General features: G+C 40.1%; 1 protein-coding gene across 12 annotated transcripts in view; it reads right to left on the bottom strand.

Annotated features, from left to right (window-relative positions):
* TENM4 (teneurin transmembrane protein 4) overlaps positions 1–21,063 on the bottom strand; it is a 592,138-nt gene that overhangs the window by 272,528 nt on the left and 298,547 nt on the right. The window lies entirely within an intron of this gene.

The following is a 21,063-nucleotide window of genomic DNA, read 5'->3' as shown; positions in this document are numbered from 1 at the left end:
GAATCAAATGGTCATTCTGGTGTGAATATTAAAAATTCTCTCTCACACACACATGCACACACACAGACAAAAGGGTTCAGATAGCCATTGTTCTGTGCCATTCACCCTGCAAAAATATACACACTTTGTTATAAATGCTTAGAAATCCCTTTAAACTTGCACTTAGCTGTGAAGTCTGCTGTTTCTGTTTCAGATTTGAAGAAAGCTTGTCCACTTTTTCCAAGTATGTCACTTCTAAGAAAAGATTCTACCTGTGCTTGTGTTCTCTTGACTAACTCGTCAGATTATCACATCTACAAAAATTCACCACTAGGCTGATAGTTCAAGGTCTGAAATGGCACACAGATGTTTGATAGTTTATTTTGAGGAATAACTTTCTATTACAACACTGGTTTTATTACTGTATGGGTAACATAATCATGTAAAGCTCTTCTGGTAGTAGAGCACCAAACAGATTTCTCCACATCATTCTAGTTTTGGTGGGGGACACTGACATCCAGTAATACAAAGATGTGAAAACACGACATGAATTACATGAAAGAAAACTAGTATTTAAAACATAAGAAAATCTAACACAGGTCTCAAGCAGCACAGATAAAAAGAAAAGGTCAGCAATCTGAATGTGTCCAGATATATAGTTTTTATGTAGATTTAATTTCTGAGCTTTGCTGTATCCTGTCACTGATGCCATCCATGTGAACATGAAAATATAGGCAACAGAAGCAAAGGCTGTTAGCACTACTTGGAACAAATGATGAACTGAAGTCTGAAAACACACATTGCACTGTGTCACTGGAAGTTAAATCTGCTGCAAGCAGAATGGGGAAGACCACCAGGAACTAATAGAGAAAACTTACAGGATATGGGGAAGAGACAAAAAGATGTGAGGGTTTTGTATGGCATTGCAACATAAGATACACAGAAAGAGAACTGGTGAAATAGTATAGCTGTGCAAAAGATTTTCCATCTCCATAAAACACATGTATGTTCAGAAAATGTTTCATGGGAAAAACCCTTCAGCTGCTGTAACTTGTGAGTTAAGTCAGGTAAAAGAACTGAGATTGGTCTGTGGCTCAAAATCTCCACAGCAACAGGCATATCTGCTGCTTTTGTTAATGCTAGGTGGAAAATGGAAGCAGTAACATTTTAGGCAGAGAAAGCAGTTGTGTCTGATTATACACAAATGCTAGTTTAAAGCTCAAATAAGTATGGATTTTCCCTAACTGTGAGAATAGCTCTTTAAGCCATTAACTTCTGTGTTTCTTGGAGAAATAGGTATATTTAAAATAAGTCCAAAATTCCATGGCCAGGCATTGTAAAAATTCTTGCTTTTTTAAAAAGTAAACAAACCTCAAGGTCTGCTTTTGTTGTGGGCAAAGGTCAGTTGGAGGAACAGAGAAGGTTTTATGATCCATTCTTCTTTCTTATTTGCTGTTGCTGGGATGCTGTGGAGCCAGCCAAGAGATGGATTAATGAATGTCTTCTTTACACTTCCCATTTTATCCTTCCCAATGGTAAAAGGTGGTTGTTAAACTATGTAATGGAAAACTGGGCTGATGGAGGTGGGTTATAGTTTTTGGAACAGTGCTTTTCAAACCATTCCATTTTCCCAATCTCATTTGTTCATTAATTTGCCTGTCTCTCTTACCACAGTCAGTGCTAAAATTCATATAGCAATGCTACATCCAGCAAATTGCACATTGCTGGGCAGGCAGAAATTGCTCCCTTCAGATCCCTGGCAAGTGATAAGCACATGCCCTTGAGCCTGAGGTGTTTTTTTTGTTTTTGTTTTTTGTTTGTTTGTTTTTTTTTTATCCCCGTTGCATTATGCAAATCTCTAGAACTGATTAGAACAGTTTCTGAATAATAGCATCTTCTACTGCCACCTGTTCACCAAGGCCTTAGGAATCACTGGAAGAAACTAAAAATCCAAATTCAATTTCCAAATCTGTCCAGCAGCACAATATATCTGACAAACTGACTGACAGAAGCAAGTCTTCTTCTTAGTGGAGAAAAACAGATGAGCAATAAAGCTACCAGGCCAAACTCTTCCAGTGTGTCAGGTAAGAGCACACCACTTCGCTTGATTCCCACCATAGGGCTCTATCCACTTGATCATCCCACTTGCTTAAGAAACTTAAGTATTATTAACAAAAAGTGGCATCAAGACTGAAAGGAAAGCAAATTAACCAATCTGCCCCCCAAATTAAACCAAACTGTACACCCTGGTATTTAATAGAAATCTGCATTGAATAGATGTGTTTTGTGAAAGGTCTGTTTTAATAAAACCTGCCTTCATCTCAAAAGGGACTAGAACTAGAGTAAAATGAATACTAATAATACCAGTTTGTCTGCTACTTGGTAAAATCCTATTCGTAAATCTATGAATGCTAATTAACCATCTTGCAACAGCAAGCAGAATTGTATATTATTCCCAAATGAAAGCATAGAAAGTGTTAAAGAAGACATCACATTGATTAATGTCTAGCCAGGTATTTTGTATACCTGAACTCTTCCTATCTGACAAATCTTTCCTGGTTTTTTTTTTTTTTTGTTTGTTTGTTTTGGTTTTTTTTTCCATAAAAGACTTGTATGAATTCTTTCAACAGCTACTTTAGTTCTTTTCTAAAATGTTGCAACTTGGCAATAGAATCATAAAATCACAGAACGATTTATGTTCGAAAGGACCTTAAAGATCACCTACTTCCAAACCCTGCTATGGGCAGGGACACCTTCCACTAGACCAGGTTGCTCAGGGACCCATCCAACCTGGCCTTGAATGCCTTCCAGTTGTGATGGGGCATCCACAGTTTCTCTGGGCAACCTGTGCCAGTGTCTCACCACTCTCACAGTGAGGAATTGCTTCATAATATCTTGCCTAAAGCTGCCCTCTGTCAGTTTAAGCCATAACCCCTTGTCCTGTCGCTCCATGTCCTTTTCTAAAGTTCCTCTTCAGTCCTTTTGAGGCCCCTTTAGGCACTGTAAGGTACTCTAAGGTCTCCTGGAGCTATCTCTTCTCCAGGCTGAACAACCTCAACTCTCTCATCCTATCTCCATAGCAGAGGTGATCGAACCCTCTGATCATCTTCATGGTCACCTCTGGATCTGCTCCAACAGGTCCATGTACTACTTACATTGATGGCCCCAGAGCTGGATGCAGCACTGCAGGTGGGATCTCAGGAGAGTGAAGCAATAGTACAGTGAGCATCTGAGATTGTCCCAGAGTCTGAACTTACCAGAATTCAAGCAGAAGTCACTATGAACGATAAAGTAGGATGAGTATATTTATGACTGACCTCTAAAGAGAGATATTATCTGATAACTGTGTTACAAAAAAAACTGGTCTTTATAAAAAGACTTATAGATAGAAATATCCACTATAGGAAATCCATATGTATTTATAAGCCACATGACAAAAATGTGTAGCTACGATGTAAGATTGATGGAATAGGCTTAGAAATTGTCTGTGAGACTCTCAGGAAATGGAGACACACACAGCTGGCTTCAGATATGTCAGTTCTGGAAATGAAGAAGTTGCATAAATACAAATGAGCTGCTCCTTCACAGCCACCCTTCCATGGTGTGTCCCTGACCTTAAAAAGCCTCTTTAGGATTGCCCAAGACTAAAGAGACTTGCCAGCACAGACTGGAGTCATCACAAAACCCCGAGGCACTGCTGCATGACATATACCAGCCCTCAGGTTTGTCAGGTCTCTAGAGAAGCACAAACCAGGCTAAGATTTGGATCTTTCAAGGTACCTACCTACTTTGCAGGATAAAGGCTTGGGAGGGAGGCATATTTCTGCATTTCTTAGTTTGAAGTCCAGCACTGGCAAGTGTGAGCATCTGAGCATAATGTGTATCACACCTTGACAGAGCTGATTTCCAAAGGTTGCTTTCCACATGGACTATTCTTATTGATTTTAAATGAATTACTAATCGTATAAGGTGCTATTTAATGAGACCCAGGAAAGAGAGGGGGTTGGAAACCAAAGTAACTCAGTTCCTGTTGGCTGTGTTCATGCTGAGCTGCATTTATTCTGTGAACAACTCCATTGAAATCAATGTGTATCCCTGCAGAATAACTCCTTGACCAGTTGGATTAAGAGCAAAACAGCCTGGCTTCTTTGGATGAGAAAAGTTATATAGAAGTATAGCATTATTTTTATGCCCTTTCTTATTAATATATTAAATTCCTCATCATTCTTCAGGGGAGATGAAACATAGCAATGCTCAACACAACAGTAAGTTGCAGTCAACTGTGTCATTCTGTCAGATAGATGGCTTTTACATGGTGTATCCTGGACAGCCAAAATATCAAGAGGGTAATTTGTCTCTAAATTATGGCTGTTAGTAATTAATCCTCCTTTACTCTGGACTTGGGTGACCTTTATAAAAAGGCAGTTTAAATTAAAAAGAAGGAAAAAAAAAAGAAAAGAGTCATCTCTTCACAAACATATACACTTTTGTCTTAAACTTGTAGTAAGAACTATGAAAAGAATAGAACACCCTACAGCTGACTCAAAATTTAGCCCAGAAGATGTATACAGCTGGCTTCTGCTGTATTTGTGGATAAAAGACTTTCCTGTAGTGGCAGCGGGAAGCCTGTGACCTCTCCAAGGCTTGCCAAAATCAGGTCATCTCTGTGATAAACTGCTCAGTCCTGCTTTTCCATCTCGAAAAGTTTCCTGATGAAGTGTGAAGGAAAATGTCCGGCCTCTGTAGATATGGTGTTTCTTAAAACCTTGATGAAAATCAAATGTCTCCCTCCCTTTATTAGGGATGTTAAACAGAAGCAGCTGTGCAAGGGACATGCAGTCTGTTAGCATGACCTTCAGAACTGGTACCTGCTCACTGGTAATTGCACAGCCAGAGCTGCTTATCATATAGAAGGTGAATCCAACACCTTGTAGGAAATACCTCTGAGGAAACAGAGTCATGATGAAATGTGGCCCTGCTTTATTTTTGTGAGTGAATTCTAGCATTTATAAAAATAAACTATGTCCATGACAGATAAAAAGCAGGCATAGTTTTTGTGCAGACTTTTTGGGGTGAGACAGCTCTGCCTGTTTCTGTTACCAAAGATTGCCTCACTTGCAAACTTTTGGTTAAACTAAAACTAGTTTTGTTAAAAAAAGAGAGGAAACCATTCCAAAGCTGTCCCACATGTAAGGAGAAGAGCAACCCTTTAACACAGTTTTTTTAAAAAAAAAAACACATAGGAGAAGAAGTAGAAGGATTTGGTGATGAAACCATCCCTGTGTTTGGGCTGCCTTGTTTTTTTGATGATAGGCAATTTGGGTTTGTCTGGGAAGGTTAAGTAGGTAAACACTTTTTTTGCAATATTCATTTTTTTCTCATCTGAAAATCTGGGAGCTTATCTGAAGAACAGTGACAACTTCTCTTTCAGATACAGCAATCTTTTCCATCTCAGATTCGTTATATGTGATTTTAAGCTCAATCTAATTGAGACTGCCTTATCTATGTTATTCTTAGAAACCAGAAGTTAATCCTTAAGATCTCCAAGTTTATCTTTTCCCTTTCTAGCCACATCTCAACTTGAAAAAGCCCATGCTATCACCCTCCTCTACTTCATTTATCAAAATAGTACATCCACTAATCCTTCTGGAAGGACACAATGTAAGACATGCAGGGCAGGACAGCCACATCCCCAGGGCTCTTTTGTGGAGTCAGGGGGGCTGTGTGCCCATGCTGTTGTTCCTATGAGGTCTGGTTGACTGATTGGGACAACTGAATTTGAACACACATCACAACGTGATGGGAAAGGTAACAGCCTTGTAGGACCTGAACCCCTTCCTGATCCTCATCTGCAAGTCTGTGTCTAGGAAGGATGACCAGAAATTATCATCTCTTCATGAGACCCAAAAGATTAAGATGGTATCTCCTAGTCCACCACTATATCATGTCAAAACCTGTCCTGTTTTGTGTATTAAGGCAAATCATCAATTTTCAGAGCTGTCAGCTCAGTTCCCAGACCTGTGTTTGCTGCACAGAAAATACCCATCCTGCTTCTGTTCTAAATCCCAGCATATTCCAACCTGAGCCAAATGTCCACATGGCAAATGATGATGTTAGGTGTAAAGGCTCCCTCAGAGAACTGAGATCTGTGTTTATTTGCAGAATAGGTGAGGTCTGCTATTAGGGTTAAATGAGGGAATGGGATGTTTGCAGAAAGGTGTTTAAATAGTTCTGGTTCAGTGAATGCAGATTCCCAGTAAGCATTGTAACAGACATGGGTAAAGAGTGCTGGGAACTTAACTGCTTGTCCAGATTTAGGCGTAAGTTCAACAATTGCTTTCTTAAGCATTTGTTTGGCTTTCTTACTATAAATATGGAGCAAAAAAGTTTCCTACTTTCTTGAAGACAATGCTCACTTCTGAAGTTTCTTTCCCTGAATTCTGTACCAAACAGTTCACAGGGATGTGAACATATATACCCAATGCATCCAAAGATCAAGTCTCCATATCTGAAAGGACCAATTCAGATATCTCAAACCAAATTTATTCCTAACACTCAGGGTTTTCCAATTCAGTTATGTCACAGAATATGCTGTTTTAATCTTCAGTGAAACCTATCAAATCACATGGTGGCGGCTTATTGAAGGAGTGGGTTCTTGTAGAGAAATGGCAGTCGGGGACATGGCAGTGTTGGCACAGGGGGGAATATGTGAACTTAAGCGTAAGTCAAGTCCTGAAGCACAAAAAATGTTTTAAGATCAGTGAACTGGACAATTTTGTTGATCCCTGTAGCAAAGAGGGAAGGTATGAAAGAGCAACAACTGTATGCATGGCCCAAACATGAATACTTAGTCAATGGTTCAGAGTTGGAGGCATTAGGAATGGAAAAGACCTACAGGGGGAACCATGGTTATTCTGCTTCAGTGCTCTGTCCTGTGTTTCAGACTGTATACAGACTTCTCTGACCAAAATGTAGATTTTAATATGTGCACTGTACAATCAGCTTGATTTAGGGTCAATCTCTTGTAGAAAGAATATTAAACTGCAAGGCATTAACTGGGATTTAAAAAACAGAAGGGTATTTTGGTTTGTTTTTTGATGTTTGTTTCCCCTTCCTCTTCCCTCTTTTATTTTTTCTTTTTACTAGGTTCTGAACACCAGCATGCATTAAACTTTCTGCAAGGCCTAAAAAATATTCCTATCCAGAAGGGAAACATTTTCTTTCCACAATGTTTGAAACAGGTATGTACAATGCAGGGATTCACACCAAACAAAAATCTGCTAAACAAAACTGGCTGTTTTACCAGCTGAATGCAAAGTGAAAATCCTTCCCCCAGGACATGATTTTTAGTGGAAGAAAGTGAGGTACGTAGGAAAAAAGGTGAGATCTTACAAGAATAGGAAATTGCTCCAAGTCATCCTTCTGGAATCAGGGACAAAGAGGAGGGAGGATGAAACTGCAAAAGTATGAGAAGACAACTTCTGAAAAAAACCAGCTTGTGGCCATGTGTGGCATTCACAAGCTCAATATGTGGCTATATTATATGTGCTGCATGTCTCTGCAGGTCTGAAACATGACAAGAGAACAATGCCTATCCCTACATGGGATCCTTATGGTACTTCAAGGCAACATACTTGCCAAACTAAAGATAAATTTCAACAGGAGGCACAAGAGCCATTGCTATATGTGAAACAGTGCTAGCAGTTTACTCACAAGACATCCAGTGCTGTTTCTGTTGCCTTTTAAAAAGTCCAGGAAGCTTGCTGTCATTTTGATTCTGGAGACTAACCTCTGATCAAAGTTTTCTTCAGCTTTCTTCCTTTTCAACGAGTCCCCTTTCTTCCAGCTCAGTTGCTTTATGTAAAAGTTTGTAGCAGCCTGCAGGAAGGCAAGCCACAGCCTCCTCGCCTGGCCAGCAGTTCAACACTCTCAGAAGAGTGAAGGCGCAAGATAGAAGCAGAAGTACAAAGATAGGGAGTTGGCCTAAATGAATGACCATCCCAGCTACACACTTGAAGCAGAAAGAAATTAAGTAAAATTGAAACCCAGAACACTGAAAGTTTTAATGCCGAGGGTGGCAGAACACTGGTACCGGTTGCCCAGAGAAGTAGTGGGTGCCCCATTCCAGGAAACATTCCACATCATGGATGGGGCTCCAAGTGACCTGATCAAGTTGGATTAGATGAGCTTTAAAGGTTTCTTCCAATGCAATCCATTTTATGATTCTGTGATTTCCATATTTCTCCAGATCCTGAATGTGTCATGGCAACTGCATTCTTCCTTCTGACTCTGCTCTCTTTCCTTTTTAGCCTGGCTTAAACCTGCATTGCTTCTTAAAAAGACTGGCTTTGCTAGTGGGTCCTAAGGCTAAGAACTCTCCCTACTGTTCTGGCAATGTGAGGATAAATATGTCAATAAATACAGGGATGTAGCCTTTGCAGTAAGACCTGGGCTTGTCTGCCTTTGCACCAAGTTCATCAGAAGCAGTTCTGTCAAGGACTCTTTTGCCCTGGTTTAATGGTTGGCCTCAGCACTACATGGCACTCAGCACTGTACATGGCTGCAGGACTTTAAGGTTTACAACAGATGTGAAAGGAGCTGGCAAAGAACTGGGGTTATGTGAGCTTATACAACTACCCAGTGTAATGTATTTACTATCTCTGAACCTTTTTAGATTTTCTTTGGATGGGAGCCCTTTGAGTGGAAAAGAGACTTGAAAAAGATACTAATTAGAAACTTGCTAAACAACCTAACAGATGACAAATGTCTCCAGCATTGAAAACTAGAGGTGAAAAAGACCATTTGCATCCTGTTTACCTCTTCCTAAGATCAGGTGTGACACTATGCTCATATATTATCATGTATTTTACTCTGATAGACTTCAAATTACTCAAGTGATAAGGTCTATAGACCATGCAATATGCTGCACAGTATTTGCAGTATTTTTTGAATGCAAATTTATATTCTAGTTGGACTGATAACAGAAGTAATGTAGCTGAGGGAGTAAAACACTACTCACTTTTTATCAAAATGATCTTTAGTGAGATGGAACTGTAATCCTCATTAACAAAAGCAACAGAATTTTTACACACAGTACTTAATATTACAATTAAAGTAGGCATCTATCTGAATGCTCCTGAAATGTATAACAAAAGATGTTTTTCACCACAATTAATTTCTATCAAAGGGTGATCTGATTGCTATAGAAGTTCACTTTGCCTTGAAAATCATCAGCATAAAAAGTCAAGATTCAGGTGACCAGCAGACAAGTTTACATCAAAAAGCATTAAAAAACAGGAATAATGTCTTGCCAAGTATTTTTTCTTTATGCTGAAGATATTTCAGTAATATTCATATTTCTGCCATACTGGCCATCTAGTACACATTACTGCAAAAGTTCCCATTCTTTGATACTCTATTGAGAATCTAAAAGTGACTTTAATATAATTCAGGCTTCAAACCCTTTCTGAGAACTTGCTCTAATTATGGTGACCAACTGCTGCAGGCTAATGCCACCCCTGAAGTAGGCAGTTATATCTGAGGGGCAATCAACTCAAAAATAACAAATCCAAGTTACCCTGTGTCCTCAGGCAAGCTGCGTAACATTCAATACATTCCAAAGCGTCTTCCAACTTTCTAATTTCAGGTATTTGACACTCAGTCTATACTCATGCCAGTGATTATTTGCATTGCTTTCCAACCTGCAGCACTCTGTGTCTGTTATCTGAGTTACTGTCACTACCTCTTTGAACAGCACCAAGACCCATATGGCTTGATTTACTGCCTCATAGAATTAAAGAAGCAGCACAACATCCACCAAATTTCTCTTTTTCAGGAAGATTCTAATGATTCTCATGAACTCAGTATCCAGACCAACTGATCCAAATTTCCCTCCCTGTTAGGCAGTTTTCCCATTGCTGAATACACTTGGCACACACTGAGGTTTTTTTCCTCGTCAGATCTCTGAACTGATCGCTGAGCAGCCTAACCCCTGGAAGACGTCCTATGTGCTTAGTGAATTTTTCATGAATCCCACATTAATTCTGCAGGCCTTGAGGTGCACTAAGGGAACTGACACATTTACCCTTCCAGATCAGCACCACTGTTATCTTTCATAAGAAAGCACAGGGGTACCTTTGTTTTCAAAATAGGTGTGGGCAAAGGAAAGACCATGGTCCTCACATGTCACTCAGCTGCCACATCATCATTCTTCCCAAGTGCATTCCTTAGGCCATTTATTAGCATTGCTAATACCAAGCACCTCATTTTTATGCTGCCAGCAGCAATTGTGAAAGCCATACTGAACTTTCTAATCCATTTATCTATTAATTTATTATCTAATTAAGGCTCACAATGACAGTCCTATTTGTTTAAAAATGCCCTCAAACTAAACCAATACAAAACACACATGCATTCAAATCAATTAAAATCGTACTTGCTAATGTTTTCCTTAATCAGTTGGTAACTGTTCCATTACCGTTTAAAGAAAGGCAAAATTAATTTTAACTTCATCGTAATTGTGCGACCTACTTACACGGTGCCAAACAGATACAAATGGATGTTACTGTCATGTCATAAGGGCATGGAATCGTATCAGCCATGAATTTTGCAAGAGCCGTCCTAGGAATATGGCTTTTTTGCATAAAAGGGCTTTAGAACATTAGTTTAAATGCTGTCACTGAAAGGCAGGCAGGCAAAATAGGAGATTTCAGAAGAGTTTATTACAGTTTACATCATACCTCACGCTGCATCTCTGTGATTTTTTTCTTTCAAGGGCTGTGCCTTTTGCACAACAGCAGCAGAATCTAGTGCCACATGCCTAGAGCCTCATGTTCATTACAGGAAAAAGTGAACCCATTCCCTGTGTTGTTCAAACAAAATCTGAGCACATTCTTTACCTACTGAGCTGTGTCAGGGACCCTTTCCACGGTGCCATCCAGGCACAGAGAAATACTACACAATACCTTAACGCCATTTTTTTTGGTCACTGACTTCAAAAAGCAGTTGTGCCTCTTTCTTTGGATGCAAGAAGTGCAGGCACTGCACCTCTAAACTATGTGCAGATGTTACATTGTCATCTACCTTCTTGATACTTTCACCTTTCCTGAAGTGAAAGATTAAACGCGATGTTAATTGCTTACCATGGCAAAGGATTTCTGGGGCACAGCTGGGAGAGAGTTCTGCTCTCTTCCCTCTTTCCTTGCTGCTGGAGTTGCGGTAGTAACTGCACAGATTATCACTCTGGATAGGGTTGCTCCATTTGGTTATATAGAAACATTTTAAGAGCATCTTTCAAAGCCCACAGTAATGCATACTGACACCAAGGTCTGAAACACAAATCCCCACAGACTCAGTCTACCCTATTCAAGCCTGGAAATGCATGGAGGAACATTCATTCATTCTCCAGAGCTGTGTTTGAACATGATTAAACTGCTGCTTTTCCCCTCCTGCATGAAGCATCACTTTCCCTTCTGCTCATTATTTATAGTACCACATAAGATATTTTTAAGATGAGGAGAGGAAGAAAAAGCCAGATTGAAGATACATAGATCTGTAGTTTCTGTAACTAAGAGTGACTAAATAACATTTCTCAACCTATTTACTTCTTGCAATTTTTTTTCTTTTCTTTTTCTAAGACAAAACAGGTAGCCAAAAGAAAAAAGAATAAACAGGATATTTATACACACTACAATTCAACTGTTGGCAGAGTTTTGAAACTCCAGCTCTGCAGTGACTGAAATGACACAAGAAATAGCTGGGATGGAAATCACTCACTATGCTTGAATTTTCTCGAAATCTTTTAAAAAGTGAAGAAATGCATCTGAAGAGACTTATTTTATTTTGCAAGGGAAAACAAGAGAGCAGCAGAGAGCTCTCAGGATCTGATGTTGATCCTTCTGAAGTCCAGAGAAGACTGTATCTGTGAGCTTCAAACCCTCACTGCCTTCAAGCACTAATGTCAGCCCACAGGCTTGCAAGCTGGTTTTCAAGTGACAGCTAAGCCACCTGAAGAGTTGCTGTGCCTTATCAGTTCAGTGGGGATTTTTCTGATCAGGTTTACTGGATGATGTCTTCCTGAGTGACAGTGATGTTTGGAGTACCATGGTTGGATGGATATGTGTTCAATAAAGCACATTCCACTCCCAGAGCTTCTTTCCTTCCTTTTGTGGATTATTTACCCTAGCTGACATTATGACACTTAATTAAGTCTTAAAATTCAAAATGTTTTCTGGATTAGAGATTTTTTTCATAAAGCCTGGGAGGAAGTGCTAGGTCTGATTAGTGATGCCTGACTCAAAGGAAAACAAACTCCCAGAACAGCCACCTGACAGCTAATCTCCAATCTTGAATGATAGACCAGGAGAGGAAACCACTACTGCAAAGTGGGACCTATCCCTGTCAAATACCCTCAGTGAGCAGAATGAACAGTGGCCATGTAAGAAACCTCTTACTCTTGTGGTGACTGGTGCCTCATATGAACAGCCTGAAGGTGACTTTGCACTGTATGGTTTTGGTAGCAAAAGAGGCTTTGCCAAGGCATGGCTGAGCTCCTCCTGGGTTCTGCTTCTGCATCAGAGAATCACAGAATGTTTTGGGTTGGAAGGGACCTAAAAGACCATCTAGTTCCAAAACGCCTGCCATGGGCAGGGACCTCTTCCATAGACAGATTGCTCAAAGCCCTATCCAATGAGGCCTTGAACATTTCCAGGCATGGGACATCCACAACTTCTCTGGGCAGCCTGTGACAGTGCCTCACCTCCCACATAGGGAAGCATTTCTGATTCACTGGTTGCTGATTGCAGCAAAGACGCTCTCTGTGGAATAAGGATATTCCCTACGTTACTGAAATAGGTCAACTCCAAATCATTAAAAAAAAAAAAATGAACCGTTACCTGTCCCTTAGAATATTTTCTACTAAACAGAACTTGTATTGTTCAGTTCATTGCTGCTATCAGCAGAGAGTCCTTTGCTAAGGCTCCTCACTGGAGGAAGAGGAGGAATTACTTCTTGACTGGTAGACTGGAGGGGCAGCACCACTGTGAGCAGAGGGGCAGGACACAGAGCAAGGAGAGCAGTTCATGAGGAGGATGGTGGCTGGAACCTTGACTGAAGGAGTGCCCAGAGAAAAATGATGACTGAGAGCTCAGGCTAGAAATCCAAAGGTCTCTCCATGATGGGATGAGTCTTCGAAGGTCAGACACCAAGACCAGATCTTTTTGAGGAACTCAGAAGTGGACCTTGTGGGTGCTGTTACAACTCAGTCATGCCATGGTACAGTCAGCAGTGCTGGCCTATCTGCCTATCAATCACAACTGAACTCCACTAGGCAAAAAGGGTGCAGGCAGCCATCCTCTCCCCCACATTGCCACAACATTCCCTTGGATCATGTTGCTCTGGCTGTATCCTTACATGCTATTGGGAGGCTCCTTCAGTGTACCTGAGTCAAATGCATGTCTGTCCTGGACTTCCCTGTTGACAGACTGAAGTAGCACCCATGTGAGCATCTTGCACACCCAAAAGGACACAGTGGCTGTGCCTGTGGCTTTGACTGCAGATTTGCTCTCGGTGTAGCACACAGGTTTACTCCTAAAGGCATCCTCAGTGATCAGAAGTGCTACATGTCCAGGTCTGAATATAATTTTGCCAAAACTTAGCAGTAGTAGAGAGCAAACTGCCTTGGAAAAGAAGAACATGAAAGGCCATGATCTGGTCTCCCATGTAGTAAAGTAAAACAAGCTTATACCACAGTTTCAGTGTAATGATAATATATAAATACTTCATTTAATTTAATAATAGGCTTGGAGAGAGGATTGGTTGAAAACAAATAATTGCAGCGGCACATCCTGCCTATATTATGATCATTCTGAATATCTATCAATGCACAACATCACATCTATTGATACATAGTTATCACAGCCATATCAATATCTTCCTATATTAATATGTGGAGTGGAGGGATTCTGAGAGAATCCTAATATTGATGTGAGATAATTGCTGCCAACAAAATCACTGACATTTCTATGGAGTTTCTACACTGCAGATAATTCCAGGAATGTGCTATAAGAAAAGTAAAGATCTCCTGTTGCTCAGTTTTCGATTTTCAATTCATTTTATACTATAAATGGTGCTGTGCTCTAGAGAAGCTGACATAAAACCAGGTTGTTATGGAAAATGTCTGCAAAATGTTTGCTAGTATTGTTAATTCTTTTTAAAAAAAATCTCTCTCCCTATGCAATTATATTTCAAGAAGCAAAAGGTTATCTCTGTTGTAAAGACACATAATGGAGAAAACACTGAAACTGTTGTAATGTCATCGCTGGAATTTCTCCTCCAGCATGACTGTATTCTCAATTACAGCAGAAAAAATGTGTTAAATATCAGTCAGAAAGGAACATCATCCAGCGGCTGTATACCTCTGAAAACTTTTACATTCCAAGGAAAGAAGATTTCTTTTTTAACCTACATTATGCTCAGTTTAGGAAAATAAAATAGAAACCAAATAGAAATGGCTGGGAAAGAATAGCAGAAATCACCAGGCTATAGCCCAGAAGGGGAACCCAGGATTTCTATTTACTAGAATTATTATTGGTATTGTTATGTTGTCATTCACAGTGAGCCAAAACTCCTTACCGTGAATTTCTGCAAGTTACCTGTCACCCATGATTTGCCTGCCTCATCTCTAAAGTGGAAATAAATGTCCTTTCCACAGCTGGGTCTTGTAAAGTTGTGTTTTCAGGATTGGAATGCCAGTATAAACGGGTCTCTTATTCAGGGCTTTAAAAACTGTAATGAAAAAAGGCTGAGTAATCACCAACAGTGTTGATGTCTTATCTGAGATTCGCCCTGAGATCCCTCTAGTCACAGGAAAGTGACAAATTATTTTTCTTGTGTTTCTAATGGAGTCAAAATGAGCATGGTTCTTTGTAATACTCAGTTCCTTAACAAGCTCATAAACTTTCATTATGTCTTGCTCTGCAGAAATATTTGTACTGCAGAACCAGACATCAAAGATATAATGTAGCTCTGGACACTGGGACTACTTCACCAACTGCTGCTTGCAGGTTATCTATGAGAGAGCAACATATTGTTTTGGTTTTATGAGACCCTGTAAAAGGAAAGCTGGTACTTAGAAAAAATGAAATGCTGCAAGCAATATATTGGCTGGATTAACTTCACCTCTAGTACGTTTAATTTGAAGAAATCTCTACCAAGTTTCAGTATAAACATGTTGTGACTGCTTACATGGAAAGTAAAAGAGATCTCAAGCTCCAGTTCACATGAAATTCCTGCTTAATGTTTCTGGGCTCACCATGGTCATGGTTTGGCCCTCCTGTGTCAGCCTGCCTCTGTCTTTGGGGCCAAATCCATCCTCCTTCATCCATGCATCTTTCCAGGAGAAGTTTCCTTGCTTCTTTCTTGATGCCCAGTGTATGCCCACATTTCTAATTAAGTGGGATCTGGCCCATCATAGCTGCTTGTACACAGAATTGCTCTGAAAAATGGTAGGCAATACTTGGTTAACAAAAGGCAAGTGTACACCATCCCTAGTGGAATTTTCACCAAACCAATTCATTGCCCTGGTGCCACGAATAGAGCCCGGAACTCAGTTGGCTTAGTTTAGAATTTGAGGAAAAATTAAAAGCTACTGGCTATTGCCTTTTTTGAGAATGCATTCAGAAATGCTGTTCTGTCAAACAAGTGTCTCTTGTCTCCTTGAGACAGAAAAAAAATGTATTAATAAATATCTCATCTCACATCCCACAAACAGTACAGATGGTTACTGACCAGCAGTCCAAGGTGTGGAATTGGAAGAGGAAGGAAGTGGCGGAAGGAAGTGGCGGAAGGAAGGAAGGAAGGAAGGAAGGAAGGAAGGAAGGAAGGAAGGAAGGAAGGAAGGAAGGAAGGAAGGAAGGAAGGAAACCATAATTGATATAATTCTGTGAGGATAGGCTAATTTGAAAAGTTCTGAGAGATTAATAAACAGCAGGTCTATGCTTTGATAATTAATCTCTGTTAACAAGTTTTAGTCCATGGACACAGCATTTATTTTTTGTTTTCATACATTTTGAGAGGATGGAGGGAAGGAGAAGATTATGGGATCTTCAATACAGAACTAGACAAAGAGTTAATAGGAGAGATTACTGCTGTATAATCCTTAGCAAATGACATAAAAGCATTAGATACCTGTACTGCTACCATGCCTGCTTGCAGAGATATGTCATTGCCAGGAATTTAGTTGCTGTCTTTGTGGCCTCTGTAGCAGTAAGAAAAATTCAAAGTGAAGCTGTTATTCTGTAAGGTTTCCTTGCAAATCCATTGGATTTTGCTCACAGGACCATAAAAATTGTCATGCTGGGTCAGATCAATGGTCCATATAATCCAGTAGTCTTTCTCCAACAGTGACTAATACTATATGTTTTGGTAAATCACAGGAAAATGTAAGAAACCTTTCATGACCAATTATGGAACAACTTTCCCATAGAAAGAAGGCTTATCCTAACTTCTGGCAAAAAATAAAGCTTTTTTTTTGCTTAGAGTCTGAAGGATTTCTACTAGCTCCTGTCCAACATTACTCTGGTTATAGCTGCTATTAATATAAATATATTTTTCCAAATTTGGTTAAGTTTAACTTAACATTACTGTGTTGCAGTGAATTTTACAGGCTAAATTATCTTTAGAAGTCTGCCTTTTATCACTACAAAACTTTTTGCCCTTCTGTTGCAATGGATGGCTCTTGTTTTTATTTTATGAGTGGGAGTAAATAAGGCTGCCAATTTACTGTCTCTGTAGTATTCAGGATGTATTATACTTCCAGAAACACCTTTTTATTCACCTTTTCTTTCAAGTGACTGTCTCTCTCACCTTTGCATTCTTCCTAATATTTTCTGTGCTGCGTGAGACTTCTTCCATTCTTAAATCCATCTATTTCTCTAAATATAAAATGAGTTGTTTATTTATATCTGTTCTTTTTTTCCTCTATTATTATTATCTATTTAATTGGAAAACTACAATGACTTTGGCATTAAAATCTAATTTCTGAAGGTCTGATTTGAAATTCCCTGGACCAGTCATTGCATTCTTGCCAAGCTCGTGCCACCATAGCCATGAGACATTAGGCTGTTTGTGGTATTATTCTTAAAATCCAGTTTTAATATTCTAGGAATGTATCAATTTTCCTAAACACCGTTCTGCACTGAGGGCATGATTTCCCTGAACTGTTGTTCATAGGGACCAACCAATTCTCTCCTAAAACCCTTCAGAATCTATCAGTGTGCTGGAGCCTCCAACCTGTGTTTTCTCACCTCTGATTTTTCTCATCTGTGTTTTCCCAGACAATTGTTCAGTTGCTTCTCTGCTTTGGAAGGTGGCCCTGAACTTCCTTCTTAACTGTTCTGGCCCTGTCACTGTTTTTACATCATCTGCCAGTGTTGCCCCTTCCCTCTTCACTGCTTTTTCAAGTCAGAAAAGGGTTTATTAAATATATTCTAATCACACATCTTTTCCTTAATCTCTTCTCCTAAAGACCTTTATTTGAAGTCCATGTTAAATATAATCAACTGTCTTTTTATCCACTGTTACAATCAAGTTCAAAGTAGCCTGGACTAGACTAGCAGAGAGAAAAAGTATGTTTACTTCTGCCTCATCATGTACATATGCAGCTTATTTGTAATCTAACACTTATAATATTTTCCATTTTAGCAAACTCTTCACTGCCCCATCATCCAGAGATCCCAGTTTCTTTTTAAAGCAGCAAGCAGATGATGCTCAGCCTAAGTGCCTAAGCTTGAGTTAGTATCTTCCCTCTCTGTGAGCAGCACCAGAGCTGTTCCCAGCAGCTGCCAGAGAATGAGCGCCTCTGAACCAGGAGAGGCATCCAATGCACTTGATTTCAGCAGTCTTGTTTCAGCAGCAGTGGACTTTCTGTAATGATGAGAACAGAAATACTGTAGCACCTCTGAAGTGCAAGCTGTTCCCTGAGGCACTTGTTTTGGCGGTGGTCGTCATGCTCTAGAGATACTGGTGTCTTTACGCCGAATACCAGGAGTGCCTAAGGGACCAGCTTGGAACTAATGGCTCCGATCTGCCTGACTAAAGCTGCCTGAGATGAATCCTTCACTAAGTGACCTGAGAATCTTTAACATAATGCTTTTTTTATGGTCTTGTCTGGCATTCAAATTCAACTCTGTTGCTGTTTTTGAGTGCATGTGGAGCTGCAGGGCTCAGCAGACTTGACAACAGACTGTGGAAACTGCTAAGAAATAAACCTTTATTTTTTACTGGGAGGTAGACCAAGTCTTGGCACATGTTGCCCAGACAATTTACGGAGTATCCATCCTTGGAGATATCCAAAAGTCACAGTAGTCACAGCGCCGGGCAACTGACTTTAGGTGGTCCAGCTTGAGCAGAGGGCTTGGACCAGATGATCTGCAGAGGTCCCTTCCAACATCAACCACTTTGTCATTCCATGATTTTGAAGGAAATCCATTTTGGGATGGCCTAAGGATATTGCATTGGTTTGTGGACTAGTTTGTCAACCCCACAATAAGAACACACATGTTAAGGACCTGCCAGCTCAACTTCAGATCCCAAAACCTCACTGGCATAGTTTGCTTGGGTCCTGAGGTCTGCACTTATCCTCTCAGAAATGCTGTTTAACTTGCTGTAGAATGACAAAGATTTTAGAAGTATCATGCTTTACTGTATGCAATATATAGTCAAGAGAACTTCCCTCCAGGAATATCTGTTGGATGCTTTTCAGGAGAAAATTTAGGACCCACTTACTTTAAAAAACAACACTTGAAAGATGGTGGTCTTAGCTGTATAAATATATATATGCATATATAAATAAGGTGACTAGACATTCTCATACCAGCTGAATCTATATGTATATAAATATTTTAAAGACATTTGCTTTCACTTCTCTTAAAAAAAAAAATTTACCTTAGTAAGGTATTTCATTGACAGTGAATATTAAGTTCCAGCAGTTAGAAATGTAGCAAGGAAATTGTGTTATGTGATGGGATGACAAAAACCCTAAGCTGTATCTCTCACAAGAAATCAATGTACTGTGTCATTTAATGTCATAAAAAAACCTCCCAACAAGATGTACTCAGAGTAGTATTAGCAGAAAAGTGAGCTTCTAATGGCCTTTATTGATTAAATCAGAAGCAGCAGACAACTCTGAGGGTATTGCTGTTGTACAAAACAATTGGAAATACCACCACCTTACTGTATTCTTAAGTAGATTTAGTGAGGATGCCCAAACTCAGTATCTGTGGAACTGCCATTGGAGCAACTGCAGCCCTTTGTTCCAGTGAGAGTGATTTGCTGAGCCTGAAAGAAGATTTCCCATCACCTTTTCTGAGATACTCCTCCTTTTTCCCACAAATTTGCATTTGCTAAGTGCAAACCCTCCTTTGTCCTTCTCAAAGACTTCCTGAACCATCCTGTTCACTTCCTGAACATCTGTCATATGTTTGCATGAGGGAATGAGGACTAGAGTCCCTTTGAGAGATAGCAGCCCTAATGAGATAAAGAAAAAAATAACGTTTTGGGGAATTAATCCACAGTGGCCTCAGAACTCTCTCTCTAGGACAAGACAGACAGAAAAAATGCAGCTGAATTATGGAGGCCTAATAACATGCCATCAGTTGTGCTGCCGTACCTCAAGAAGGTGGGTGCAGGTCCCATGTGTCTGGAAGGGACAAAGTTGTGTGATACAGAGATGTGTTCCACTCTGGCTGATGGTGAGAAGCACAGAAACGCACTTGTGATCTCCACATGGTAAATCTGCACCTATCCTGAGGCATATTCCTAATTGTAAGATGGAAAATATAGCTTTCATATTCTTTCTTAATGCTAAATTCTTCTATTTCGCAGAGAAGGAGCTCAGAACATGCTGGCCCAGCTGCACAGCCATAACTCATCGAAGTACAGCAATTCAGTGAGATTTTACTTGTGCTCATGTCCTCCAAAAAACCTCATGATAGGCACAGACCGTGTCGGCAGCCTCTTGACTCACTGCTTGGCTGCTTTATTGAGATGAGAGCTGCTGAGAGCCATGGTCAACAGCATTAAGGGCCCTGCAGAGCATCTGAATGTCGGCCACACAATGCTGTAAATGGGCCAGGATGGATGTTTTGGATAGGGGCCAGATCACCATAAATGCCAGCCAAGGAAGATGGTTTGTGGTGTTTGTGATGGTTCTCGCCCCTTGGTGAATGCACATTTATTTGGTGCACAATTCATATGCCTAAAGTAAACAAAGAGAAAAACAGACAGACTCTGGAGTGGTGTGGAGAGGTGACAATAAATAGGGATGATAAAGAGCATAAAAGAATATTCTGCAATAAAAATTCCCACTCCCCACTGGCTATTTTACAGAGAATTGTTTTTATTTTGCCAACAGTAAATAATGAAGGCAGGTTTTGTAGCTGGGTGAAGGACACTGAAGCAGTGTTAGGACTGATCAGAAAAGGTAAGGTGCTGAGCATACACTGGGTGTGCAGACTGGGAGCTGGGAGCATCACTGCTCCCCTGCTGTTAAAAACACTGGAATCACACCAAGCCATTGAGCCTTTGCCAAATAATTCACTGCTCTGTGGACAGACTCTGCTTCTTGTTCGTGTTTGCTGTTCTGATGCAATTCCTAGTGCTTAGTGGTTTAACAGAACTTTCTGTGAGACACTCAATTTATCACTGATAAATCACTGATGAAATCTAAAGTTCAGTTATAAAGCGAGGGCTCAGCCACAGCCGTATAAAAGGCTTTCCCCTGGCTTAGAAATATACCAGTGAAGGTACTCAATATGATGGAACCTCTCTGCAAAACCTCCGCACTGCTCGGGCTTTGTTTCAGGCTTTTGTTTTTAAAGCGTAATTATTGTTTCTGGCTAATGATGGAGAAGATCTGTACATCATTCCTACCATGCCCAACCAGTTTTGTCCTACCCTCTACCAACTCTCAGCTCTGTTATACGCAGACCAAAGCAGTTAAACTCACCAATGAGTCTCCCTTTTAACAGGAACATTTTGTATTTTCAACACTGCCTGTGCCATTACCTCCTTTGCATAGCATAGATG

This window comes from Passer montanus, unplaced genomic scaffold (assembly GCF_014805655.1).
Source record: "Passer montanus isolate IOZ18808 unplaced genomic scaffold, ASM1480565v1 scaffold4, whole genome shotgun sequence".
NCBI lineage: Eukaryota > Metazoa > Chordata > Aves > Passeriformes > Passeridae > Passer > Passer montanus.
This window is presented reverse-complemented; position numbering and strand designations above follow the sequence as displayed.